General features: G+C 42.5%; 1 protein-coding gene across 1 annotated transcript in view; it reads right to left on the bottom strand.

Moving 5' to 3' along the window:
• Window positions 1-26,440, bottom strand: part of XYLT1 (xylosyltransferase 1) — a 400,682-nt gene that overhangs the window by 254,651 nt on the left and 119,591 nt on the right. The window lies entirely within an intron of this gene.

Raw genomic sequence — 26,440 nt, 5'->3', positions numbered from 1 at the left:
TAGATTGCTGTTCCCAGCCAATGTAACAGTGGTTTGGGACACCGCTTCCTGCAGCTCCCATTGGCCAGGGATAGCAATCCATGGACAATGGAAGCTGTGATCTCCCATACCTGCAGAGGTGCAGGAAAGCAAAGAGTCTTGTGGCCAGCTAGCAGCTTGTCCTTACAAACAGCAATCCTGAGTTTGAAAACCCCAGTTACAGAGGGCTCTCCCATCCTGCTGCCTCCCCAGTTCCTTCTTGCTGGTTCATTCCAACAGTGGGTGGGTCTTGGAATGGATATAAGCTTCACATCTCAAAGAACAGTTAAAGGAGGTAGGCAATTGGGAGTTTGGGGTTTTTGAGTGCTTGCTCATGACAACTCCAAGTAGAGGTGACTCCTAAGCCTTGCCTTTGAGGGGGAGGTCAGAGTTAATAGATTTGCTGACTGTAGCATCACTCTGCTGAACGCTGCATCATCCCTAGCATGCTGGGGCTGAGAAGGGCCATGGAGGATCCAAAGATTTGGGTTGGTGTGTCAACCCATGGCACACCTTCAAAAGGACCACTTAGGATCGGGGCTGGTCTTATCAACCCCCATCCCTGGTTGGGAGGGGGCTGAGATGAGTGATGCCTGTAATTTCTGCTCTGTCTTCTGCTTAGATTTCCCCTAATAAGGCCACAGCACAGGCTAGGGCTTAAAGTGTTTCCGTGCTGTGTCAGGTGTATGCTAAGATATAAAATCATGTTTAATCATTTATATGTCCTGTTTAACTGGTTAACTGCTTAAACAAGGTGAGTGGGGGGGGGGGGGGAGGAGGTAGCTCTGGCCCCGCTCACTGATAAGGGGATGCTTACCGGTTATTAACCAGTTAACCGTTGATATCCTCAGTATATGCAGCCTTAAAGACTTTAATGTAGCTTGGGAATCCTTTATACTAGGTAGCTTCGAGTCAGTCTTTTCTGAAACTCAAGTTGAGTCCTGAATTGGGAGGACCTGAAATGTCTGCTGGACCTCACCTGGGAGGCCTGAGGGCAGGGTACATGATCATCACTGAGGACATGGTGCAGTATGCAAAGTTGAGTGAGGCCTTCAATGAAACCTTCACCACTGCCTTACCTCCATCCACTAGGGCCAAGACCTCTGCCTTGGAGTCTTTGGTTTTGTCTACACAACAAGGTTTTTGTGGCAGAGCGTATGCTGATGACGGACTCATTAACATGAGTCGTGCTGTCATTAGCATATTTTCTGCCAATGCTTTTTGCGCAAGGGGTTTTTACGCAAAAAGAAGCAGTGTAGCCGCTTCTGTTTTGCGCAAAATCCTTATGCCTCTGGCGGAACAAATCAAAGACTTTTAGGCTACGTCTACACTGGCCCCTTCTTCGGAAGGGGCATGCTAATTTTGAACTTGGGAATAGGGAAATCCGCGGGGGATTTAAATATCCCCCGCTGGATTTAAATAAACATGGCCGCCGCTTTTTTTCCGGCTTGGGGAAAAGCCGGAAAAAAGCGTCTAGACTGGCGCGATCCTCCGGAATAAAGCCCTTTTCTGGAGGATCTCTTATTCCTACTTCAAAGCCCTTTGAAGTAGAAATAAGAGATCCTCCGGAAAGGGGCTTTATTCCGGAGGATCGCGCCAGTCTAGACGCTTTTTTCCGGCTTTTCCCCAAGCCGGAAAAAAAGCGGCGGCCATGTTTATTTAAATCCAGCGGGGGATATTTAAATCTCCCGCGGATTTCCCTATTCCCAAGTTCAAAATTAGCATGCCCCTTCCGAAGAAGGGGCCAGTTTACCGTAGCCTTAGAGTGATACCTCACAAGGAGTACTTAATGCAAAATATATTCTAATTATATGGCAGTATGAGTAAGAAAGCGCCAAGGTGACACACCTTCCCTGAGCTCTTCTGCCAGTCAGAAATCCAACGCAAATGGAAATATGATGGAAACAAATTCATATAAAACTGTGAACATACTTGTACATAAAAGCCCTGAATTTGCAAAATATTTAAGTACATGCAGAACAGTCATCCAATCCTGACCAGTAGCACTACTCACATGCTTAAGTGCTTGGCTGAGGTGGGGCCATTTTGTCCACTTAATAGAGAAATATATCTCAAATTTTTCAAGCAGTAATAACATTATGCAATGGTAATAATTTCCACTCAAATAGGAAGATAAAAGCATGGGCCTAATTTCAGCACTAGCCCGGTGACCTTGCTTGTAAACAGAGAAACCACAGTGATCCTACAAACAAAGCTACACAAACTAGGTATATATCCAAAATATGTTTCATGCACCTATGACTTATTCAAATACTCTTGCTATTGCAAAGAGAGTAGTGAAAATAAAGCCATCCACAAAATGTCCTACTCAACCAGTATGCTTAAATATAGAGACCAGAATGAATTACCTTTTCTTTTCTATTTTTTAAGGCAGGAGAAGAGACCTCCATCAATATATGCTGTCTTGCATCAACCTACGCTCTGCAGTTTAGACCAGGCCCCACTGATTAATATAAGAAAAAAAAAAACACTAGCTTCCAGGGCTGCATCATTTAAACTAGGTAGAGAGAGAGGTCAGAATAATTTAAAAATTAGCAAACCTCAGCTTTGCTAAAATATTCTTCTAGGTATAATACATCAGCACCAGGCAGCAAGCCTCCAGTTCATCCAGATGGCAGTCCTTGATGACCCACCTTGCCCCGAATTCCCCAGAATGAACTGCAGAAGCTTGCTAATACAATTGTTATATTAGGAATGTAAGCAAGTAGTCGACTACCTGGGCAGTCGAGACGACTACTCTCATTCCGCCCCCCTCCCACCACTGTCTCTGAGGCAGCAAAGAGGGGGGATCAGAAATGGGTGCTGGGGCAGCCGGCTTAAAAGCCAGTTCCCCCCAGCACCATCTCTGCTCGGATGCAGCAGTGGGGGGGGGGGGGGGGAGCGGGAGGAGAGAGACAGGGGAGACTGCTATGATGCAGCCTCTGCCTGCAAGCAGGTCAGGTAGCTGTGGACAGGGCTTCTCCGGGCTGCCTGTGCACCCAGCTCCTACTATATTTAAACAGCAGAAGCGCAGCGGGGGTACCTCCTAGACCCAGCCTGAGCTGGGATTGAGCGCCTTCCTCTATCAACTAACCGTGTAGACGATAAAAATTGTATCAACTACACAATGACCCAATTACCTGCCTCTTAACAGTCTTACTTTGCATGACGGGCAGCAGCAGCATTATTGATGATCCCTATAAAGCTGAAAATTATCAAGTAAGGTTTGATTGATTTTTTGCAGTGCCAAGTTTCCCTGGTGACTCCTGGATCTCTGCTCCCATGCTATTCCCACGACTTGATGTGGAACAATCTTAGTGCAGAAAGCAGAGGATACATTTTTGAATGCTAGGGACATCTGGCACTTGAGCATGTGGCTGCATCCAGCAACTCGGTCATGTCATAGAATCCTAGGGTTGGAGGAGACCTCAGGAGGTCATTGAATTCAGCCCCCTGCCCAAAGCAGGCCCAACCCCAGCTAAATCATCCCACTCAGGACTTTGTCAAGCCAGAACTTAAAAAACCTCGAGGGATGGAGATTCCACCATCTCCCTAGGTAACCCATTCCAGTGCTTCACCACCCTCAATAGTGAGGGAGTAATATATTCAGGCAGTTGTGTTGGGAACAGGACTTGTTAAAATCTGGCTCACAAACATTGTGCCCTAATGAGCCAGGTAAATTAATGAATTAGTTACACACTGCCAAGGAATAGCAGGAGAAGGACTGACAGGGAGACAAAATGAGGCACCATATACAATGAGACTCACTGCACACTGCTGTGCTATGTGGTTTCCGGAAAGAATTGGTTTCAGGTTAGGGGGTTGTCTGTAAGCCAGAATCGGCCTTTCCCCCCAGGGCCAGAGTGTAAGGGGTCATTTTCCAGGATAGATAATAATGTGATCTATGTCATCAAATGCCAACAATGCCCCACTGCAATGTATATCTGCCAAACTGGATAGTCTCTACGGGAAAGAATTAATGGACACAAATCAGATATCCGAAAAGGCAACACACAAAAAACTGTTGGAGAACACTTTAATATTCCTGGACACTCATTAATGGATCTCCAAGTAGCTGTTTTGTTTCAGACCAATTCCCACAAGCCAAATACACAGAGAAGGACTGAGGCTTAATTTCGTTCACAAGTTTAATTTTTACACTAATGGTTTGAATTGTGATATCGGTTGGCTTGCACATTATCAACCAACTAACCAATGAAAGTGCTAATGCTTAGAATTATAGAATCACAGAGCTGGAAGAGAGCTCAGGAGGTCATCCAGTCCAGCCGCCTGCCCCAAGGCAGGACCAATCCCAACTAAATCAACCGAGCCAGGACATTGTCAAGCCAGGACTTAAAGAAACCTCTTGGGATGGAGATTCCACCACCTCCCTAGGTAACCCATTCCAGTGCTTCATCACCCTCCTAGTAAAATAGTTTTTCCTAATGTCCAACCTAGACCTCACCCACTGTAACTTGAGACCATTGCTCCTTGTTCTGCCATCCATCACTACTGTGAACAGCCTTTCTCTGTCCTCTTTGGAACCTCCCTTCAGGAAGTTGAAGGCTGCTATCAAATCCCCCCTCACTCTTCTCTTCTGCAGACTAAACAAACCTAAATCCTTCAGTGTCTCCTCATAGGTCATGCACTCCAGCCCTCTAATCATTTTGGTTGCCCTCCTATGTGTCCACATCCTTTCTATAGTGGGTGGCCCAGAACTGGATGTAATACTCCAGATGTGGCCGCACCAGAGCCGAATAAAGGGGAATAATCACTTCCCTGGATCTACTGGCAATGCTTCTCCTAATGCAACCTAATATGCCATTTGCCTTCTTGGCAACAGGACACACTGTTGACTTCTCATCCACTGTAATCCCCAGGTCCTTTTCTGCAGAACTGCTACTTAGCCATTCAATCCCCAGCCTGTAACAATGCTTGGGATTCTTCCATCCCAAGTGCAGGACTCTACACTTGTCCTTGTTGAACCTCATCAGATTTCTTTTGGCCCAATCCTCTAATCTGTCTAGGTCACTCTGGACCCTATCCCTGCCCTCCACCATATCTACCTCTCTCCCTAGCTTAGTGTCATCTGTGAACTTGCTGAGGGTGCAATCCACCCCCCTCATCCAGGTCATTAATAAACCTGATGGCTGTAGAATCTGGCATTGGTCATTTTCCCTTCCAAATGCAAACTACTGGTTCTTATTAACGGCTCTTTTAAGAATTTAGTCTCTAAGATGCTACTAGACTAACTGTTGTTTTTTAACTTTTTCCTGTTACCAACTCACTCGGCTATGCCTCTGAAGCTTATCTGGTCACTGTCTTTTTAATTTCTCCCCCTTCCATTTTTTTTCCCTTCTCTTCCCCCCACCTCCGCTTCCCTTCTTTATCCTTGGATCTGAACTTTCAACACTCCAGTCATCTGAAGAAGTGGGTTGTGCCCCCTAAAGTTCATGATATCATCTACATATTTTGTTACCCTTATAGTTAGACATTTTGCAGTCTACAGTCTGACTAAGATTTTTCCCCAGAAAGAGAGGATTCCCCTTTCTGTGCGGTCAGCTATAATTATTTTGAACATCCTCCTGATGTAATAATGATGATTAATGCCCCTCTGTCTATCGTCCATGTTATGTTATTGGACTTGCTAGTCTTAATGATGACACAATAATAGTTTAATTTCAGATGGGGCAAAAAGAAGGTGGAACAACTGATCAATAATAAAATTACCTCTGAAGCACAATATTATAAACAAGAAGAGTCCTGGCTTATCTGATAAATAGGAGTGTATGGCTCTGATCATTGCTAACATTCCCATCTGCAGAGGTTACCCTTTGAGAACCTGCCAGCTTGCCTTGGATCAACAAAGTTACCTCTGTATTTTTCATCTTCCCTATGCTAACTACAGGGAAGATCTAGGGAAATTTAATGCCAAAGGGTGATACTCTTGTGTATTTTCTGTCTTCCTTACCTTCTTTAGTGGCACAGTTAGAAAAGTACATAAATCTAGCTGAGCCTTTCTAACTGTAGCACATTGGTGTTAATGAATTCCTTTAGATAAATAGTGAGATTAGGTTATAAATGTGCTGGAGCTTTCAGGTTTAAAAAAAAAAAAAAAGCATTGATACTACTACTTCATATATCTTCAGCGGTTCTCCGCCCATGCTCTCAAAATGCCCTACAGCTAAGGTAGGGACATTCTATAATTTCAGCACAGAGGAGAGAACTATGGTATGGTGGGGCAGGAATTAAGTGACTTCGCCAAGGACACAAGTTATATATATATATATATATATATATTGGAACATATAGTTATATGATTGGAATAAATGACTGACATCATTTACTGAGTTCAAGCAGCTGATGCCAGAAATAAAAGGCAATGACCTCCAATTATATCAGCTCAGATGTATCACGTTTCTGGATGTTCAAAGTCAAATGAAAAGACAGCTCGCTTAGAAAGGTTACCATGAATCTGATCTGGTTCTTACTGATAAAACTTCATTGATTTGTTGTTTTAATTGATTTCTGCCTTCTTTTCCTGTGAGTTAGGCTGAACTTTCTCAAATGTATAAGGCACTTTATGTCCAACTACTATACATCACACAAAAAAATTGTGAACCATTAAAAGTTCAAGAGTTAGGACACAATAAAGGAGCTTCTCAGATCTAGGGATGTAAGTGAGTAGTCGAGTAGCTGACTATCCAATAAGCCTAAAGTTATTGGGTAGTCAAGTTGACATCTCAACTACTCACTTCCCCCCAACTTTGCCTGTGTATCAGAGGCAGCAGGGGAGGGAGGATAAGAAACAGGAGCTGGTTCCCCCCAGTATTGTCTCTGTGGTGCCGTCTCCCTCCCTCCCTCTGCTTCAGAGGCAGCAGCAGGGGGACAGTGGGGTAGGGGAGGCTCTCACAAAGCAACCTCTGCCTGCGGTGAACCCAGGCTCTGGGAGCAGCCTCTGTCTACCGGGGGTTCCTGTGGGAAGATGGAGGCCCCTCCATGTACAGGGGCTGCTGCCATGAAGCAGCCCTCTGTGGTGGCCCAGGCTGACCGCAGGCAGAGGCTACTCCAGCAGCAACTCCTGTCTGCGGCCAGCCCAGTGAACAGGGGTGCTGGACTTGACGTGAGCGGAGACTGAGCAAGAACAGCTCAGTCTTGGCTCATGCCAGACTGGGAGCAATGCAGCTCTGCATTTCAAATGTAGTAAGAGCCAGGCGGTCCCGGCTCTGTCCCAGCTCACGCCAGTCTGGGACCCATCCACTCTGCGCCTCTACAGTTTAAATGTAAGTAGGAGCCAGGCTGCCTGTGTGCCCAACTCCTATTACATTTAAACTGCAGAGCCGCAGTGGGGAGGTAGCTCCTGGACTGGCACGAGCCGTGACACAGCGCCTTCCCTTATCAACTAATTGTGTAGTCAATACAAATTGTATCGACTACATGATTAGTTAATTACCTGTCTCTTAACATCCTTAGTCAGACTGACATCAAATTCTGCATGTTCCCAGTTTGAAGGGAAGGCAGATATTGTTAAAGGGAAACTATCAACTTGACAGCTAGGAAATGTATAGAAAATTAATTTCAAGCAGTTACAGGAAGTATATTGGGCCAAGTCCTCTGCCAATGTCACAGCTTTACAATCATATTTTCCTATTCTATTTTTAGTTTTCCCGTGTTGCTGTGCGAAAACAAAACCCACAAAAACAACAATGGAAACCAGCAAACTGACTATACAAAGGAAGCAGTAAAATCAAATGTTTTTCTCCGACTTTCCATGATCTTGATGCTACTCACAACAATAATAACAAACACTTCAAGAGAAGAGTGATTTTTTTAAGCTGTGTCCCAATAAAGCCAGGATTTCATGAGGCCTTTACTTATTCAGATACCTTTCCCTCGTGCAAATCCCTCCTAAGAATCTCACCTCCGCTGTGAAGGCTACAAAAGTTTAACTTTGAACTGTTTAGACTGTAAGAAATGGAACCACCATATGATTCTGTTTATGTAACTCACCCAATCCCACCAACTCCCTCATTTGCTGTTTCCATCATCATGCAAAGACTAAGCGTGTATCTACACTGCACCCATAGCTCAAATAAAACCTATGGAATTTGAGCTATGCAAATCACATAGCTTATTTTGAGTTCATTTCAATATAGTTTATTTCAAAATTTGGCACTGTCTATGCAGCGCCAAATTTCAAAATAGAGTGCTATTCCGAAACATCCCTTACTCCTCGTGGAAAAAAGTTTACAGGGATGTCGGAATAGTGAACCCGTTATATTTCAAAATAACAGGCTTGCTCAGGAGACACAGACTAGCTATTTCAGGATACCAGAAGAATCCCAAAAAAATGCCACAGTGTAGACGTACCGTACGCCGTATGAGGCAGAGAACATGTTTGTCCATCTGTTCTGTGAAGGCACAACATAAAAAAATACTGGAGGAGGAGCATCAGTGCATTAAATGTAAGGGGTGACTTTTCCAGAGATAACTGAAAATCCACTCGCCATTATTTCCAGTTTAGACCATTGGGATTTACTCTTCCACACACATAAGCAGAACTATTGAATATAAGGTACAGAATACGGAGTACGTTGATTATACAATAAGGGGGCTTCAACATTAGGAAATCCTTCAGCTATGTCTATTCTGGCGGGTTCTTGCGCAAGAATGGTTATTCTTGCACAAGAACCTGCAGAGAGTCCATATGGCCGCCCGCTCTTGCACAAGAAGATTTGCAGTAAAGCGTGGGAAGAGAGAGCTTCTTGCGCAAGAGCTATGCTCTTTTCTAACAAGTGTAAACCCTCGTGTGCAAGAGCTCTTGTGCAAGAGGGCAGTGTGGACCCACAGCATGGATTTCTTGTGCAAGGAAACCCTATGGCTAAAATGGCCATCAGAGTTTTCTTGCGCAAGAGAGCGTCCACATTGCCATGGTTGCTCTTGCGCAAAAGCACATGGCCGTGTGGATGTGCTCTTGTGCAAGAGTTCTTGCGCAGGAACTCTTGCGCAAGAACCCGCCAGTTTAGACATGGCTGTGGAGGAGAGGAGGTTAAACTTGAATCAGTGAAAGTCAAATAGGAGCTCCTCAGAACAGAACAGAGATCCTCAGAGACACACTGAAGGGACCTTAGCTCCCTATCCCTGCCCCCCAAATCCATCCCATAGAACATATACCTGTTCCTACTAGCTATTAGCCAGAGAAAGACCAGCTGTATGAAGCTCTAAATTACACATAGCAATTTCAGATGCCAATCTGAATGGCGTCTACCTATGTATTTTAGAAACACGCATCTCTCTGTCCATCTGGCTATGAATCCATCTGTTCAAGAATTCCTTCTAAATGGTAAGAGCTAGGACTACCAAATTTGGTATGCAGCCTCTTATCCTAATTTAAAGCAGGGTCAGAGTTTGGTTGTGCCAGGAAAAATGGGATGTGCCTGGAATAGGATTGTTTTCCATAACATGGAAAGGGAAGGGTCTAATTGGAGGGATGCTATAATGCAGAGTGCAGAGTGACCAGTAAGGGCAGCCATACCACCAAGAGAGTGGCTAGTTGGGGCTGAAGCTCGCCATCTTGCCAGCCACCAGACTGTGTAAGTGTTCCCTCTGCCCCCCATCCCTTGGCCACAGCACCAGGCAAGGAGGAAGCCCCCCTAGCTAGTAGTTCCACCCCTCCCCTGGAGGAGTCACAACTCACCTCTCCCATTACTAGGCTGGCCCCCTAGCCAGCCTACGCAGCCACAGGCTCAGGAAGCACCCTTCATGGCCCCTCCCCCCTTTGGCCCCTGAGCTGGGCCTGGGGAGTGCCGGTGGGGACACCTGTATGGCCTCCGACAGAATGTGCCGCCCCTCCCACCGCAGGCTGCCCCTGGGAGAAGCTGGTGGGTAGGGGCATGGTTCCCACTTCCCTGGGAAGAAGCTGGCAGCTACCCCATTCCTGTGCTGTGAGACTCTTCTCCTCTCCTGAGCTCCTCCTCATTCTAATCCCCTCCTGCCCTGACTCCTGGACCTCCCACCCCCTGCCTGAGCCTCTTCCCAAACCTCACTCTCGGTCTCACACACACATATACCGAGTCCCCTGTCCTGAGCCCCTCCTCAAACCTCCACTCTGACTCCTGAACCTACCACACCCCTGGCCTCCTTCCCTGAGCCCCCCAAGATCCTCAAGGCCCTGCCCTGACTCCTGCACCACCACTACCTACTACCAACCCCCTGCCCTGAAATACCCAGACAACAATGGGTAAATCTTCTAGTTATAATTGATTACAGTGCTGGGTGCAGCACATAATGGGACCCAATTCCACCTTCATGGCAGTCAATGGGAGTTTTGTCAGATTAGGGATGTAAAATCCCATTTAATCAGTTCCATGTTACATTTAACCAGTTAAGTGATTAAATTTAATCAGGTATGTTTAATCCTGCAGCCCAGTGAGCATGGTTAGCCAAGTGGGCCACCAGTTAACCAGTGACATCCCTACTCTCAAATTCAGCTAACTTGGGAGACAACAGCTTAAAGTAGAAATGCCATCAGAACTATCAGGATTTTGTAGGTTCAAGTCATAACATCACCGTCTGACTTAAGTAATGTTACATCTGTGCATCTCCACCGATTTCACATGAGAGTAGAATGTAACCGTTGCTATTGTTTCAAATTAGATTTCTGTTTAATTTTTCTTCTAAAGAAAATACACGAGTGAGTTATAAACAGTACATTAGTTATACTATGAAATCTTAACTGGACTAATGGAGTGGTAAAAGCCAATGTGAACTAACATTCATCCTGATCCTACGGATTATACACAATGACTGTATGGGACTATTGTATAAATGGTAACGTGCACATTTAGAAAAATATCATTGATCCAGATATTATCAAGGACAGCCACACAAAAATACTCATCAAAAGTTATTCCACGTACTCTTTTATAATAATTTATCTTCAATACTTTAAATACAGTATTCTATATACATGCCCATACAATCTTTATAAATCATTTAAATAGGGATGTTAAATGGTGTTTAAGCAACTAATTGACTAGTTGATGGAATTTCCATTGACTAGTTGATTAGTTGATAAGAGGGTGAAACTGCAGAGCCGCAGCAGGGTTATCTCCTGGTGCCAGGAGCTAACCCCTCTGCGGCTCTGCCTTTTAAACGGATTAAGAGATGCCAGGCTAAAGTGCAGCGAGGGAGACTGGGCATGAATTATCTGATTCCTGGCTCACGCCCAGTCCCGCACTATACCTCTGCCTTCTCTGCCCACGCCGACGGAGATGGTGCTGGGGGGGACGGACTGGTTTTTAAGCCGGTTCTCCCCCCCCCCCCAGCACTGACTCCTGCTTCCCCCCTTGCTGCCTCCCTCTGATAGAGGCAGTAAGGAGGGGGGTGAACCAACTAGTTGCGTCACTAGTCAACTACATCCTTCATTTTAAATGAACATGGGTTTAAATGATAGGTTCAGTAGCTTTTTTTTCTCTAGCATTATATTTTCCTCTTCCTATGAAGTAAAAATGGCCAAACTGATTTTACTCAACTTTGATAAATTACTAATGTGTTCAGATTTTCTATGGTATATTTCAAACAATACTGTGAACACAGACGGAACTAAAAGCTGCAGTAACAACTCAATTTCATAATAGAGATTTATGCAAACAGAGATCCAAAGAATAGCTGCCTACTCACAGAGAAACCAGCGTAACACACAGCCTAAGCAGAAGGGAGGAACATACCCAAAACCTTCACAGAACTGCTTACCTGTAACAATCAGAGAATGAGTGAAGACAAGACATAGAGCCAAGGTTCTAATACCATTTTAAACAAATCCCCTAAGCAGAATGCCTTCCAGATGTTTGAGAGAGACAACGATGCATGCAGTGTGTCACGCAAGTTGTAAAACCAGACGCCAGTAGATTATGTAGTTTTCCTTTCTAGTGTTGTACCTCCCACTGCTGCTGCAAGGAATTTGGTGACATGCTAGGCTGATAGATCTCCATTTATTTTATTTACATGGTGTGAAATTATACAATGGCCCAGATCCTTGGGTGTGTAAACTGGCACAGCTCCACTACATACAACAGAGCTATGGCAATTTACCACCAGTTGAGTACCTCGTCCAATGTTTATATAACAGAGCATTCCACAAACAGCAACCTTAAACTCCGCAAACAAAATTCAGTCTTTGATAAAGAATGACAGCCTTAATTCAGGAAAGCACATAAAAAAATTACCTGCAACATACAGAAGTACTCAGAGGTCACCACTTTGACAAGAGAAGATGCAAAGCAGGACAAAAAAAAATGCAAAACATGTATAGTCACTTACTTCTATATATACTGAAACTGTAAATATTTTGTGATTTATCTATTGCAACCTGAGGACTTTCACAAGGGTATTTCTTTATTTTTAAGAAAATCTCTATTTACTCACACAAATGAGTGAGGCCTCTTTAAAGAATAGTTACTGTGTACCCAAAATATCTAGTTGGTTTCAGTACATTTTGTTTAATGTACGTTTTACTTTTGTTTCTCTCTTGAAAGATTTCTTTGGCATAATTCTGCATTTGTTCACAGAACTGTTCTAGCCCTGGGTATAATTTCAGCTATCAGTCAAGTCCCACACTAAGAAGAACTTTATCAAACTTAAGCCAGTTTACCTCAATAACTAAGAATTTGACTAGTTTATAAAAAAATGTTCAGAGTGAAGTTAAGTGAAAGTGCATGTCAGGGTATGGTAGCTTTACAGTACATGAAGGATGGGGTTATAATTAACATCATGGTACTGAAGGAAGTTGATTATAATTAGCATTATTTATATATCTTCTCGTCTGTCAATATGCCCTGTATAATAAGAGAGGTTGAACACAGACTGTAATTTTACAATTCACTTTCTATGGGAGGTTACACAATTCACAGAAATTAACCCTTGGTGGCATACAGTGTATGCCACAGTACTGTTACCACTGATTTGATTATTGCCTTCAGCTGAGAAATGTCTGAATTATCTTTTCCCCTGTAAAAATTTAACTTAGGAATATGCATTCAGAAGTAGTTAAGTACCCTACTCAATAAAGGTCTAAAAGCATGTGCAATACCTCAGAAAGATGTGTACGGCCTGCTCATATTCTTGAACTTAGGCACAGGTCTAAGTATCCTGGTTAACCAGGGCTTTGGTTACCAATTTTTATTAAACGATAAAACTGGTATGTTGACAGGACAAGTATTTACTTTGATCAATGTTGAAAAAGAGTTGATGGCAGATATAAAAAATGAAGAGATATTGTGAAAGCTGTCATTCTGTTTGATCGTCTCAGCAAACATCAAGGATTTAGGGCCAGATCCAAAACCCACTAACATGAGTGGAAAGGTTTCTATTGACACTAATGAGCTTTGAATAAGGACCATAACGGACACTGAGTTTGAACTTCTCTTGCACCCTGCTGAGATGGTTCCTCCAGTTAAAGGCTAAACATAGTTCATGGAAATATGCCATGACTATACCTCTGTCAGTAGAGAGAATCTTTTAGTATGCACTATAAAACAGAAATAAGAACCAGTGTATCTTGGTTTTGTATTGTTGGGGCCTGATAATGTGGTGAAAAATAGGAAATCTGAAGATTACAGGAGCTTTTTTAATCTTTTATGCTTTCGCAATTCATTGTGATAGGCACAATGATATCGGCTACCCAGGCCCTGAGTGAATCCAACTACAATCTCATTCTCTCAGGGTTGAGCTCTTGTGACTCTACTGCACAGTCCTACCATGGAAATGGACAGTTGTTTGCATAGTAGTTGCCAAAATTAGAATAAAAAATAATTTCTAACTAAACACATGCAGGCCCGCCTACCAGGAGAAAAGCAAAGGGAGAAGTTACCTACTGTGGCAATGGCTAGAATCCCAGGCCCTTTACATCACAACTAGAGTACTGCATTGGGCACTCTGTTTGGGCTGAAGGCTGGGGTGGAGGAGTGCGCTGCACTCTGGACATAATGGAGGACTGGCTGCCCTAGCCCCGCCCCTTCCATCCTAAGCCCCGCCCCTTCCAGGAGCACAGAGTAGCGCCCTCCCTCCCCCCCATCTTGCCCAGGAGCCCACGGAGGCTGTCGGCTCTTCCAAACACGTTATGAAACAAGACAAGGTCTAGTTTTCACTTAGGTTACTGTTCCAAGAGGATTATTTTCAATAGTACCCATGGGACTTATGAGTAGAATTCTACTGGAAGTCTTTAACTTACTGGGGAAAAAAATCAGCTGCCTAATTTACAGTAGAGCGAATTCACAGAATACAGAAGGCACAACTCTGTAATAGCTCCCACAGGCTGTTTACACACTCATTTCTTTCTCCAATGCAGGATTTTCTTGTCGCATTATGTTATGACTAGCAAGGGATTTTTCCTTCTCCAGATCCATGGAATGCCCCCCCCCCTTATTTATTAATTCTGTAGTAAATGTAAAAAGAAGAATGGCACACAGCACTTTTTACAGATGGAGGGCAACTGCTGCTATAAAGTGAAATACCCCCTTCACTTGGTGTGACTGTGCTATATTATTACAGGACCTACAACTTCCCTTTGGAAACAAGCAGATACATTTGCAACATGCAGCCTTTTACAAGAGCTAAATCCACAACTAAAGTTGGGTTTCCTGCTTCACTCTTCCATGCATTTACTGAGACACTCAAACTGTTGCCTTCCAAAGCATCACTTTTCCTGAGTCGCTGTATCTAATTATAAGACAATATCATAGCAATTTAAATAGACTGAATGTTTTCATGGGGACTAAGTTCCTAAGACTTCAGTTGTACGTCAATCCAAATCTACTAGTAGTTTCATGCATCTCAGCTGGCAGTACATGCAGTTTTTCTTCACTTTGGCCGAAGAATGAAAGATTCTTAATCAAAAGCAAGCATGCTCCTTTCAAGGAATTTCGTATTTCTCTCAGCAGGTATGTATCCCACTGGCATATTAGCTTTTTGTTCACTTATATGCCCTGTAATTTTCCCCTTCAAAAGAGTTTTTGAGCTTGCACTGAACCCCGCCATCCCCAGCCCCATCCCATATCAATGATTTAAATTAAGTATGTACATTTTCATTTTATTTAAAAAAAATTAATTGACTTAAAGAGCCAAGCAACACCAGGTAAATTGTTTAGTATTTAATATTGCCAACTCTCACCATTTTATTATGGAATGTGCAAGTTTGTTCTTGAAGAAAATACATCCCATCACCTGGATACATATTACTACTAGAGAAGATCTATTGTTTGTTGTTTTTTCCCTGGCCAATCAAAGTAAGTACCTAACTCTCATCAACATAGATAAAAGCCTGAAAGCATGAACTCTAGTAACTCAAAAATACAAAACAACACACACACGCACACACACACACAAAACCCACTAAGAAAAAGAACCCAAACCCAATGATTATTTTTTAAAACCATGATATTAAGCCAATCTTGATATTTCTGGATGCTTGGTGTTGGAAACAAGGCTTTACCATGTAAAATGTCTTCATTTCTCAAAGGATTAGTAATGTGATGCTGAGCCCTTTGCTTCCAGGCTAGGAAATTAATCCTGCCCAAATGAGAAGTGACTATAAGTCATCAATATCTGATGGCTGTTTGGCACCATGTGTGAAATCAGTTGGATAGCTTCAGTTTAGCTACCAGTACACAAAACTACCATAAGCACAACTGGCACCAACTGACAGACGTCGGCAGCCATAACAGGAATGCGGCTAGTAGAATGCTGCCACCTCTACAAGTGGTTATTTCCAAGTAATTTCTGAGGCAGGACAGCATGCTGCCTGATGCTCTCTACCTGTTCTAGTGACAAGCAGAGAAATCCAATCCAGGTTTGTCAATCACACACGCTGTTTAAGTCCTGCAATGACACGTGTATGGCCCACAAAGTGCTCATTGCAGAATCTGTGCCTCACTGTCTTTTTATGCAAAGATAGGAGTTAAGTGTCCTCATATCTGGGTTTAATAAAAATTATTAAGGGTCTGGCAATTATGTATAGTCTAAAGAGGCAAAAAAGGCTACTGGATTCAGAAATGATTTCATGAGAAACTGGCTGTGGTCTTATTAGAAATGTTACAGGAGGATATTTTCCGTGTTCAAAGAGGCCACTTAACACTGAAGGACAAGCATTCGCTGCGAAGGGAGATTGCCACAAAACAATATCACAATAAGAAGCGTCAGCTTTGAATTTTTATTTAATTAAACCAACAATCAGTTCCAGGGAAAGAGATTATGGGAAAATAAATAACCTTTCATATGACATTTATTTGCCTACACAATTTTCTACAGGGCACCACAGTTTAGTTGTAAGAGCTGCCCTTAGAAATTCTTGACCACTATGCAGACCCTGCGGGGGGTAGTCACTCCATGGGGCAGGGGACAGCCCGTCCACAGCAAAGGGAGGGGACTGTGCTCAGGGCTGCAGGGGCAGAAGATGTGGGGAGTAGACCCAGAGCTATGAGGAGCAGGAGCAAGAGCTCAGCAGGTAGGCAGTGGGGAGGCAGCAGGGGGGTATGGGTGGAGCTTACCCCACATTCATTGGAGACAGCAAGAAGCGGAGTGACCAGGTCTCAACTCCCAGCTCCTAGCTGCATTGCTTGGGAGATGGGGTTCTGAGGAAGGCAGAATCACCCTCCTGCACTCAGCAACAGTGGTGGGAAGCAGAGCGACACAGCTGACAGACAATGGAGAGGAGCAGGCTGAGGCCAGGTTGCTCAGCTCCCTCCCACAACTGGCCTCAGGCCCCTTGCTATTCCCCCAGGCTGTCATTCAGGGGAGGATTCTTTGTGGAAGGGCTGGAATGGGGGTAGGGCATGGTGAAGCAGGGGCCGAGCTTATGGGAAGGGGCAGAGTGCTGGAAGGGCAGGGGCAGAACCAGGGCAGAATATGGGGGAAGGAGTTCTGGTCCCCACATCGTCCTAGAAACAGCTCTGCTAAGCATAGCCCACAGGTAGACTGGCCAGGAGATGGAGATGGCCACCAAAGACAGTGCTGCCCCATACACCGCACAAAGCTGTGTAGGGTAGCACAAAATATGGGGCAATTTGGTGGAGCCCTACACGGCAGCATATTTTGTGTATTGACAGGGGCAGCCTTGTCTAAAACTAGCTCCTCCTTAAAGGAGAAAAAAAGCAGAAATGATCATAATAAGCAGTTCTCTCACACAGTCTCTATATCGGATACCAGAAACTCCATAATGACTAATTGGCTGGATCTTCAGGTAAGAATTGTTCTAAGAGCTACACTCATCTTGGCCCTACTGAAGTCAGTGGTAGCCCTCTGCCTACCTCCGATACTGAGTTATTACTGATGGCACCCACTCTACTCACAGAGGCTGTGTCCAGACTCCATGCCTCCGTCGACGGAGGCATGTAGATTAGCCAGATCGGAAGAGGGAAATGAAGCCGCGATTAAAATAATCGCGGCTTCATTTAAATTTAAATGGCTGCCCCGATCTGCCGATCAGCTGTTTGTCGGCAGATCGGGAGAGTCTGGACGCGATGCCCCGACAAAGAAGCCTTTCTTCATCGACACAGGTAAGCCTCGTGAAACCAGGTTTACCTGTGTCGATGAAGAAAGGCTTCTTTGTCGGGGCATCGCGTCCAGACTCTCCCGATCTGCCGACAAACAGCTGATCGGCAGATCGGGGCAGCCATTTAAATTTAAATGAAGCCGCGATTATTTTAATCGCGGCTTCATTTCCCTCTTCCGATCTGGCTAATCTACATGCCTCCGTCGACGGAGGCATGGAGTCTGGACACAGCCAGAGTGATCTATATTGAAATGCCAGAAACACTAGAAGGAACAGTACTCTCTGATAAAAGACTGGGGCTCTAGAAGCTAGAAGGTAAACTAGGCTCTTAATGGTGTCAGCCTGTTTTTGAATCCTGTCAGTTAAGAAGATGTCCCTCTGGCCTCCTCACAGAACCAAATGCCACCACAGAGGTCTTCAGTGCCCCTGGTTTGTTCTCCACTTAAGTCATAAATTTGTCAGGAAATGATCACTGTCGGGCCTGTTTTCCATAATTCAAATTGAGGAAAAAAGCCTCAATTCTCAAAGAGCGGCAGAGAGTTGCAAGTGGGATATGCCACTGCAACAGAAGATTATACAAAAGGGAAATTTTTCTGCAGTACCATGATTCATAGATTTTAACACCAAAATGTGATTGACAAAACAGAGAACATTCCAGTTTCACACAGAGAGACTTCTACAACATCTCTCACTGTGACCCTTCTTCAGTACCTATGTACAGTCTTAACTCTTTGGACACTTCAAACAGCTGGATGTTTTTCCTTTTAATTAAAACAACCTTCCACAAAATATTGCCTCCTTTCACCCCAAATGTGGCATCATGGATATATTCACTTTCCTGTACTCTAGCTGTGTAATTTATTTCAGATATTTCAGAAATTAACATTTTTCAGGTTCAATTTCTTTCCGATGTTTAGGAACTGCATTTGAAATATACAACACTGTGGCCATTTCAATACTGATGCAAGATATCAATACAGACCAATCAGTGTACTTATCAATACAGATGTACTTATCAATGTTGATGTACTTATCAATACAGACCAATCAGACAATATTGATTTTTGAAAATGAAGAGCAAAACAATTTCATATTCTATTCTGACTTTATACAAAGGAAAATGGGCATTATATTTTTTCTATAATTTTTGTTTTATTTTCTCTGGAGGTTTTTAAAGGTGGTTATATATGAATAGATGTTGCTGATTTCAAAGTTGTGGCAAGGCATATGATCATAACATAGAAATTGTATTATATACTATGCATGTTTGCCTATGTGTCAGTCATGGACCTCTTTTGAAAAGTCACCCCCATGAGATCAAGCACAGTTATATAGGGATCAGGTGGAGACCCTGAAACTAATTTCTTTTGTACATAAATATATTGACAAAGCCACAAAGTTAAGACCTCTGGGGTTTTGCTTTGACCCATTATGGGCTGTGTAAAGTTTGCATCCAGATTTGGATCCAAATTTCCCCAGCCTGCAAAGGCTATTTGATCTGAAGTTTTGGTTACCCCTGTAATTTAAAACCAAGTTAAAAACCTTAGATCTCCTGAGCAGTTGAACACAACAGCCTGCTGCGCTGCCTACTACCCAGGAAAAGACTTTTAAAGCCAAAAGGTGCTAATGAAACTAAGTAGATTTTCCACACATAAACCCAAAAGCTGCCTCCTGTAGGCAGCACACAAAGGTAAGAATTCCAGTAGCTTAATGTGAACACTGCTTACTTGTTTCATTAATCTGTTAAACAGAGTTCTGCCAACTCTGCCAGCTGCAGTACTCCACAGTTCTAATGATGCTAAGCATTAGAGAACTCTTTGGCATTTCAGCAATCCATCTACAGCTCAGCTCAGAACAGCTGCAAATATACAAATTTTCAATTGATAATGACCTCTGTAACTGAAAGAGAGACATAAGACCTTATTCTTCTTCTTGGATGTTTTTGCATAGTCTCAAATTGGTCAGGAAACTAAAACTTGGTAAATCACAATCATCCCTAGGTAAGCCTACTGAAGACTCAAAATTGCTCAAACTAATTAAGTCCAAAGCTGACAGCTAAGAGTTACAAAAGGATCTCAAAACTGGGTGACCAAAAGATGAAATAGCAAATGAAATTAAATGACAATAAACACAAAGTAGTGTACATTAGAAAACATAATCCCAACTGCACATACAAAGTTACAGGGTCTAAATTAGCTGTTACAACTCAAGAAAGAGAGTCATCATGATTAGTGCTTTGAAAACATCTGCTCAATGTACAGTGACAGTCAATGAAAACTAACTAACTGTTAGGAACTATTAGGAAAGGGATAGATAATATGACAGAAAATATAATGCCACTATATAAATCCATGGTATGCCCAAACCTTCAATAGCACATGCAATTATGGTCAACCCAACACAAAAACATGTATTAGAACTAGAAAAAGTACCAAGAAGGGCAGAGAAATTATTAGGACTTTCCTCTGAGGAGAGATGGGACACAGGGACTGTTTATCTTAGTAAAGGTAATAGAGGGGAGATATGATCAAGATCTATGAAATAAAAGAATGTGGCAGAGAAAGTAAATAAGGAAATGTTATTTACCTCTCTCCAGAACAACAACAAAGAACAACAGGGTCACCCAATGAAATTAAAACGAAGCAGGTTTAAAACAAATATAAAAAAGAATTTCTTCCCAGAATGCATGATCAACCCATGGAACTCTTTACCAGTGGATGTTGTGAAGGCCAAAACTATAAGTGGGTTCAAAAAAGAACAAGTTCTGGGCTATATGGACAATAGGTCTGACCCAGTGTGGCCATTCATATGACTGTATATTTGGCTTATTGTATTTCTGTAGGTGGAAAGATATCATAGAAAAAAACTGAAAAGCCACTCCTCATTGATGTAAATAAGATCAGGCAAGCATGAGAAACATGGCCCCTAAATAATGGTGTCATTCTCAGGACACATCTGTATCAGATGTAAGGTATGACTCTGTCAGTGACTAAGAATTACATGGATTCTGTAGGGCTCCCTTGTGTGAACATGTTCTTACAAGATACCAAAAATAAAACCACCTGAAATCTCTTTCTGAAAGAACTCTGCCAATCCCGGTTATCCCAACTAACCAGAGATTGTTTCATGCCATCTGGTTCAGGTTCTTTAAAGTCACAGTGAAATTTAAAGAGAGGAAAAGGGAAGTCATTTACCTCATGCAGTAACGACAGTTCTTCGAGATGTGTGTCCGAGCGGGTGCTCCACTGTTGATGTGGGGCTCGTCCCGCACTGCAGATTGGAGACTTTTTGTAGTAGTGTCTAGTCGGGCTGTGCTGCACAATAGCAGCGTGTGCCATTAGCACCTTCATAATTCATGGGGGCAGCCCAACTCCCCTCAGTTTCTTTGTGAACGACATCTTAAGTGAATTGTAAGAAGAGGGGAGGAGGCTGGCTAGTGGATCACCCACGGTGACACACATCTTGAAGAACCGTCATTACTACACGAGGTGAGTAACTTTCCTTTCTTCCTTGAGTGATATCCCTGTGGGTGCTCCACTGTTAGTGACTACCTAGCAGTATTCCAAACATGGAAGGTGGACTTTACATGTGAATAAAAGGACTACACTGGTTGTCGCAGAGTTCATGTCCATTTGTGTAGAGATTGCATAGTGCTTCATGAAAGTTTAATTAGAGGACCAGGTAGCAGCATGGCATATGTCCATGAGTAGAACCCCTTTCTGCAAAGCTGTTGATACTGCCACCGCTTGAGTGGAATGCGCCTTACAAGTCATAGGGAGACGTGACCCTCAGAGGGATACAGGCGGTCATCAATTTTGAGACCCGCTGCGACGAGAGTGGCATTCCCCTGGAACACTCCACCAGTGAAACAAATAGGGTCTGTGACTTCCAGAAGGGTCATGTGCAGTCTATTTAGAATGATAATGCCTTTTGGACATCTTGAGTGTGCAGGATAGCCTCTTCTTGAGAGGTGTGAGGCTTTGGGTAGATGGTTGGAAGGACTATACGACATTGATATGGAAATCAGAACAAGCTTTAGACAGGAACGAAGGGTAGGGGCAGAGAACCACCTTCTCTTTGTGGAATATGGTGTAAGGAGGGGATGTTGTGAGAGCAGCAATCTCACTAACTTGCCTTGCCAATGTGATGGCTGTTAGGGACACAGTCTTTAGTGTTAGTAGGTAGAACAAGCACTTGTCCATGGATTCGAACAGTGGTCTGGAAAGTACATGGAGTATCAATTCCAAATTCCACATGGGGGAATTGGTCTACATCGTGGATTAAGTTATGTAGTCCTTTGAGGAATCTCTTTGAGATAGTGTGAGCGAATATAGCGAAACCGTCTATCCATGGAGGGAATACTGCAAAGCAAGCTAGGTGCACCCTGAGTGACAAAACTGACAGACCCCATTGTTGCAGAGACACAATGTAGTCAAGGATCATGTGGAGAGATGTGGACAAGGGTTGGATGCCATTTCCTTTACACCACGCCATAAATAGTTTCCACTTATAAAGGTAAGTATCGCGAGTGGACTGACATCTACTGTGGAGTAGGACATTTCTTACTTTTTGTGAACACCTCTGCTCTGCCTGCCTCTGAGAACCAGCAAGGAGCCACACCGTCAGATGCAGCTGCATATCATCTCCATTGTTTAGGTTTTCTCTCTCCTTCTTTCTCTTATGCATTAATTTTTTGAAGCGCTCAAGATTAGCAGAGGCTGTGTCTTAACTATTTATAACAATTATGAAGAAAAAAGAAAAACGACTGTTTAATTTACACTAACTATAAATTTACAAAAAACTAAACAGTTTTAACTAATTACAGTTGAATTCCTAGCTACAGAGAACTGCAGAAGAGGAGAGGGATCAAGCTCCATCTGCGACCAAGGGCGGTCAAGAAGGAACTGAGGGGAGTCGGGCCGTGCGCAAACTCCACAGGCGTGAACGGCATGCACTATTGGACATGCGTGGCCCAACTAGACACTCTCATCTGCAGCACAACACAAGCCCAACACAAACAGTGGAGCAGCCATAGGGATGTCACTCGAAGAAGAACAGACTATTTTTACTATTACGTAAGTTAACACAACGTACCTGCTTCCTGCTGTACTGCTGTAATTCTGTATCCAAAAACTCAGGTATGAATTTATCCCATTTTTTCTAAAAAAGTGTTTCTCAAACTTTTTTTATAAAGTTCCCCTTTAAAAAAATTATAAGTACTTCCAGTACCTACAGTTTTCTCACACACTAATTTTTTTCTACCATTGCAACACATTTGTTTAAATAACTTAATTGTAGCCAGGCAGGTGATGAAATTTTTGGGTGTAAAAAGTACAAAAATAAAGCGCTGTAAAACTTAAAACAAAAATTCAGTTTTCTCCAAATTTCAGGCCTGTTGACGTACTCCCCCAGACTTCTCTCAAGTACCCCTAAGGGTACTCGTACCACTGGTTGAGAAATACTGTTCTAAAACACTAAAATGCATGACGTTTGTTTTTTAAATGTAAGTAATCAATATAAATATCAAATATGATCCTGGTGATCATGATGTAAACAGTGGTGTAATTAGCATAGCAGGGCTACATTAGGTATAAAATTCAGGTTTAAATAGTAAAATAGTATTCGTGCAACACACTGACTTATAGTGCATACTGAAAAAAGCAACATTACCTACCCCATCTTTTATGCCACCTTAAGTTAGCCTGTTAGCATCCATGACAACTTTACTTGCTTACATTATGTCTAGATTTGACCCTATGTGAACATCATTTTGCCATACAGTGGAAGCACAGGTGCCACTTCTGGATCCCTTTCAGGACAACTGATTAATAGTACTTTATTAATCTTTTACACCAAGTCAATAACCTTGATAATTTGCACTTATGTCTCAGTGAGAGAAATTCTGATATAAGAAATGTTTATTGATGTAATGAAGTTCAGCCAGGGAGCCCGACCTATAGAAGGAGAATAGAGACAGAAGATACTTGAACTACAACTCCCATGAGGCACTACATCAACACAGGTAGACACAAATTAATGTCAAACAAGAAAAATCTGTTTTGATTCAACTCAAACAAGCTAAAAATGTTTTGATGTACATCGGCCCAACCTAAAGCAAAATATTTCATTTTAGATTTTTTCCAATAGAAACTTCAAAAAAAATCGGTAAATTTCTATTAAAAGAATTTCAACTTCAGTAAAAATTCATTTTCTTCTGAAAAAAATTTCAACAGATCAATCTGGACCTGCTGCAATATACCCTCTTTACAAATGTGGTAAACTGTAGCTGTATAACTGAGAGCAGACCATTACCCTATATATTTACCCTCCCAACAGGTAAATCAACAAAATGTGTTTATCATTAGTCTCACTACACAAACTTTTTTCTAGCTGAACTTTCTCTCCTTCACTGTCTCAAAATGAAAATTGAGCAAAAAAGTCATGTAACAGCAACATATGAAAATAATTTAAGCTATTGAAATCTTATTTAATTTGATAAACAAAGGATAACAAACCACATGTTCACTTACTTTAGCATCTTAATTATTCTGTATTAAAACCGCAAAAACCAAGGAGTATTGTTGCGAGCATTCTTCATATGCACACTAATTCTCCTCCCATTTCCTTTAACAGAGCCATCCTACTCTTAATCTGCAAAGTCCATTTTCATTATGGAAATTCAAAAGGAGAGTAGACCAAGCACAGCTAACTGAGGTCTTGCAAATTTTGATTAAAAAAAATAAAAGCGGTTACCAACAGTTGTAAAGTTTCCTAAATATAGTCATTAAAAAACCAGGGAAAAACATTCAATAAAAATTCATCAAAAGCAGACAAAGTTTTTGAGTGGCTAGAGGAAAGTTCAAAATGTCAGGCAAACTAGAAATGACAAGGTAATCATAGGATGGTGGAGAAGGTAGTCAAACCAGCTGATTCAATCCACAATTATAGAGGATGTCAACCTATCAATGCATCCCACACAGTAGAAACCTTGTTTTCAATCTCCCAGCAAAAAACAGGAAAGAAAGGGAGAAGGTGTAAAATTATCATACTACAGGCAGTCCCTGACTTACGCGGATCCGACTTATGTCGGATCCGCAGTTACGAATGGGGCTCGCCCCGGAGGACACGGACTGCGGGACCTCGCGGTCCTGCCGCCCGTGTACTGCGGGGCTTTCTCCGCGTCTCCCTGGTCTGCAGACCCAGCAGCACCCAAGCTGCTCTGCCCCAGGCGTCCCCAAGTCAGCTGCTGCTGAAACTGACCAGCGCTGACTACAGGAAGCCCGAGGCAGAGTTGCTCTGCCCCGGGCTTCCTGGAATCAGATGCTGATTACTTTCAGCAGCAGCTGACTTGGGGATGCTTGGGGTTCTTAAGTTGATTCTGTATGTAAGTCGGAACTGGCGGTCAGTTTCAGCAGCGGCTGAATCTGGACGCCAGTTCCGACTTACATACAGATTCAACTTAAGAACAAACCTACAGTCCCTATCTTGTACGTAACCCGGGGACTGCCTGTAGTACAAAACACCTCACTAACTAAATCAATTCACTTTTCTTTTTTTTTTTTTTTTTTTGCAATTTCAAATAAAAAGACAGATTGCTGAGTATTTATTTTTAATATAAGGGTTTTCATAGCAAGCAAACAATCTCCCTCCTGTGCTAATTAAGGCGAAATCTTGCAACTGCTGTACATATGCAATTGCAAGTGAACTCAGTGGGAGTTGTGTATACAGTATGGACTAGCTTTTCTCTTTGAACATTTGAACCCTTCTGATCGTTTTCTTAAACATGGCAGAAAGAAATATACTGCATCTAACAGAACATATTCTCTGGCCTCTAGCTATCACAGCAGTTTATCTCTGGTTTAGTTCTCTCTTACTGTGAGAGATACAATCACTTGATTCCCTCTCCTTGTCAATTGCCGTGCCCCAGTAGATCTCAGCAGTCAGGTTTAAGGCACCTCTTCCAGCTCACAATGATATGGGAAATAAAGGTACTACACAAAAAGTTGTTCTCAGTCCTTAAAATGCATCTCAAGTTAAGGAGTCAGGTATTTCTAGATCCAGCAATGGATATAGCCTTCTAGCGATAGCAGTAAAAAGATTGATGTGTAAAAACACACTTAATTTGTCATAATTATTAAACAATTATTTTCCTTTCTCTCTTGGAAATGTAAATGCCCACTAAAAACACAGTGATGTTAGCAGCCACTTGGCATTCTCACTGGTAGTCTTAGCAAGGATTAGTAGGCATGAAAAATGAACTATATACAGATCAGGGAAGATGCAAGTTGGCAGAGCAGCGTGGGGAAACTTGTACTTGTTCTGTGGCTAAACGGAAGCCTCAATATGTAGTGCTGTTCTTTTAATTTCTCAAGAGTATGAAATTCTGTCTTATGCTTACAAATACCAACATACTGTGCTTTTTATTCTGCACACGCACACACAAAAACACAGATACTGCATTGTTTCTTCTACTGAATAACATTTTTAAGTCTAGCCAATGGCAGGTAACAGACCCTTTAAAATAGGATCTCAGGTCTTAGAAGCTATTTCTAGGTAACTTATTTCCTTTCAAATTAATAATGAACTGATCTTGATAATTACCTTATTTGTTCAATTCCCTGCAAGTTGTGTCTCACTAAATATGAAGCAATCTGTACTGTCATTTTGTATTTTGATGCTGCTCTACCAAGACTCCTAGCTCCATATAATCACAATTGTGATACTCACCCCTATCAAACACACCCTATAGACTTGGTTCCCAGAGAACGAGGTGTGAAAAAGGATAGAGTAAGCTTTGTGCAATCACCAATATACTGTAAAATAGTTAATTATTCACTGTAAAGACAATGGAAGTTCAAATTAGAAATTGTTCTA

The sequence above is a fragment of the Pelodiscus sinensis genome, chromosome 16 (genome assembly GCF_049634645.1).
Source record: "Pelodiscus sinensis isolate JC-2024 chromosome 16, ASM4963464v1, whole genome shotgun sequence".
Classification (NCBI taxonomy): domain Eukaryota; kingdom Metazoa; phylum Chordata; order Testudines; family Trionychidae; genus Pelodiscus; species Pelodiscus sinensis.
This window is presented reverse-complemented; position numbering and strand designations above follow the sequence as displayed.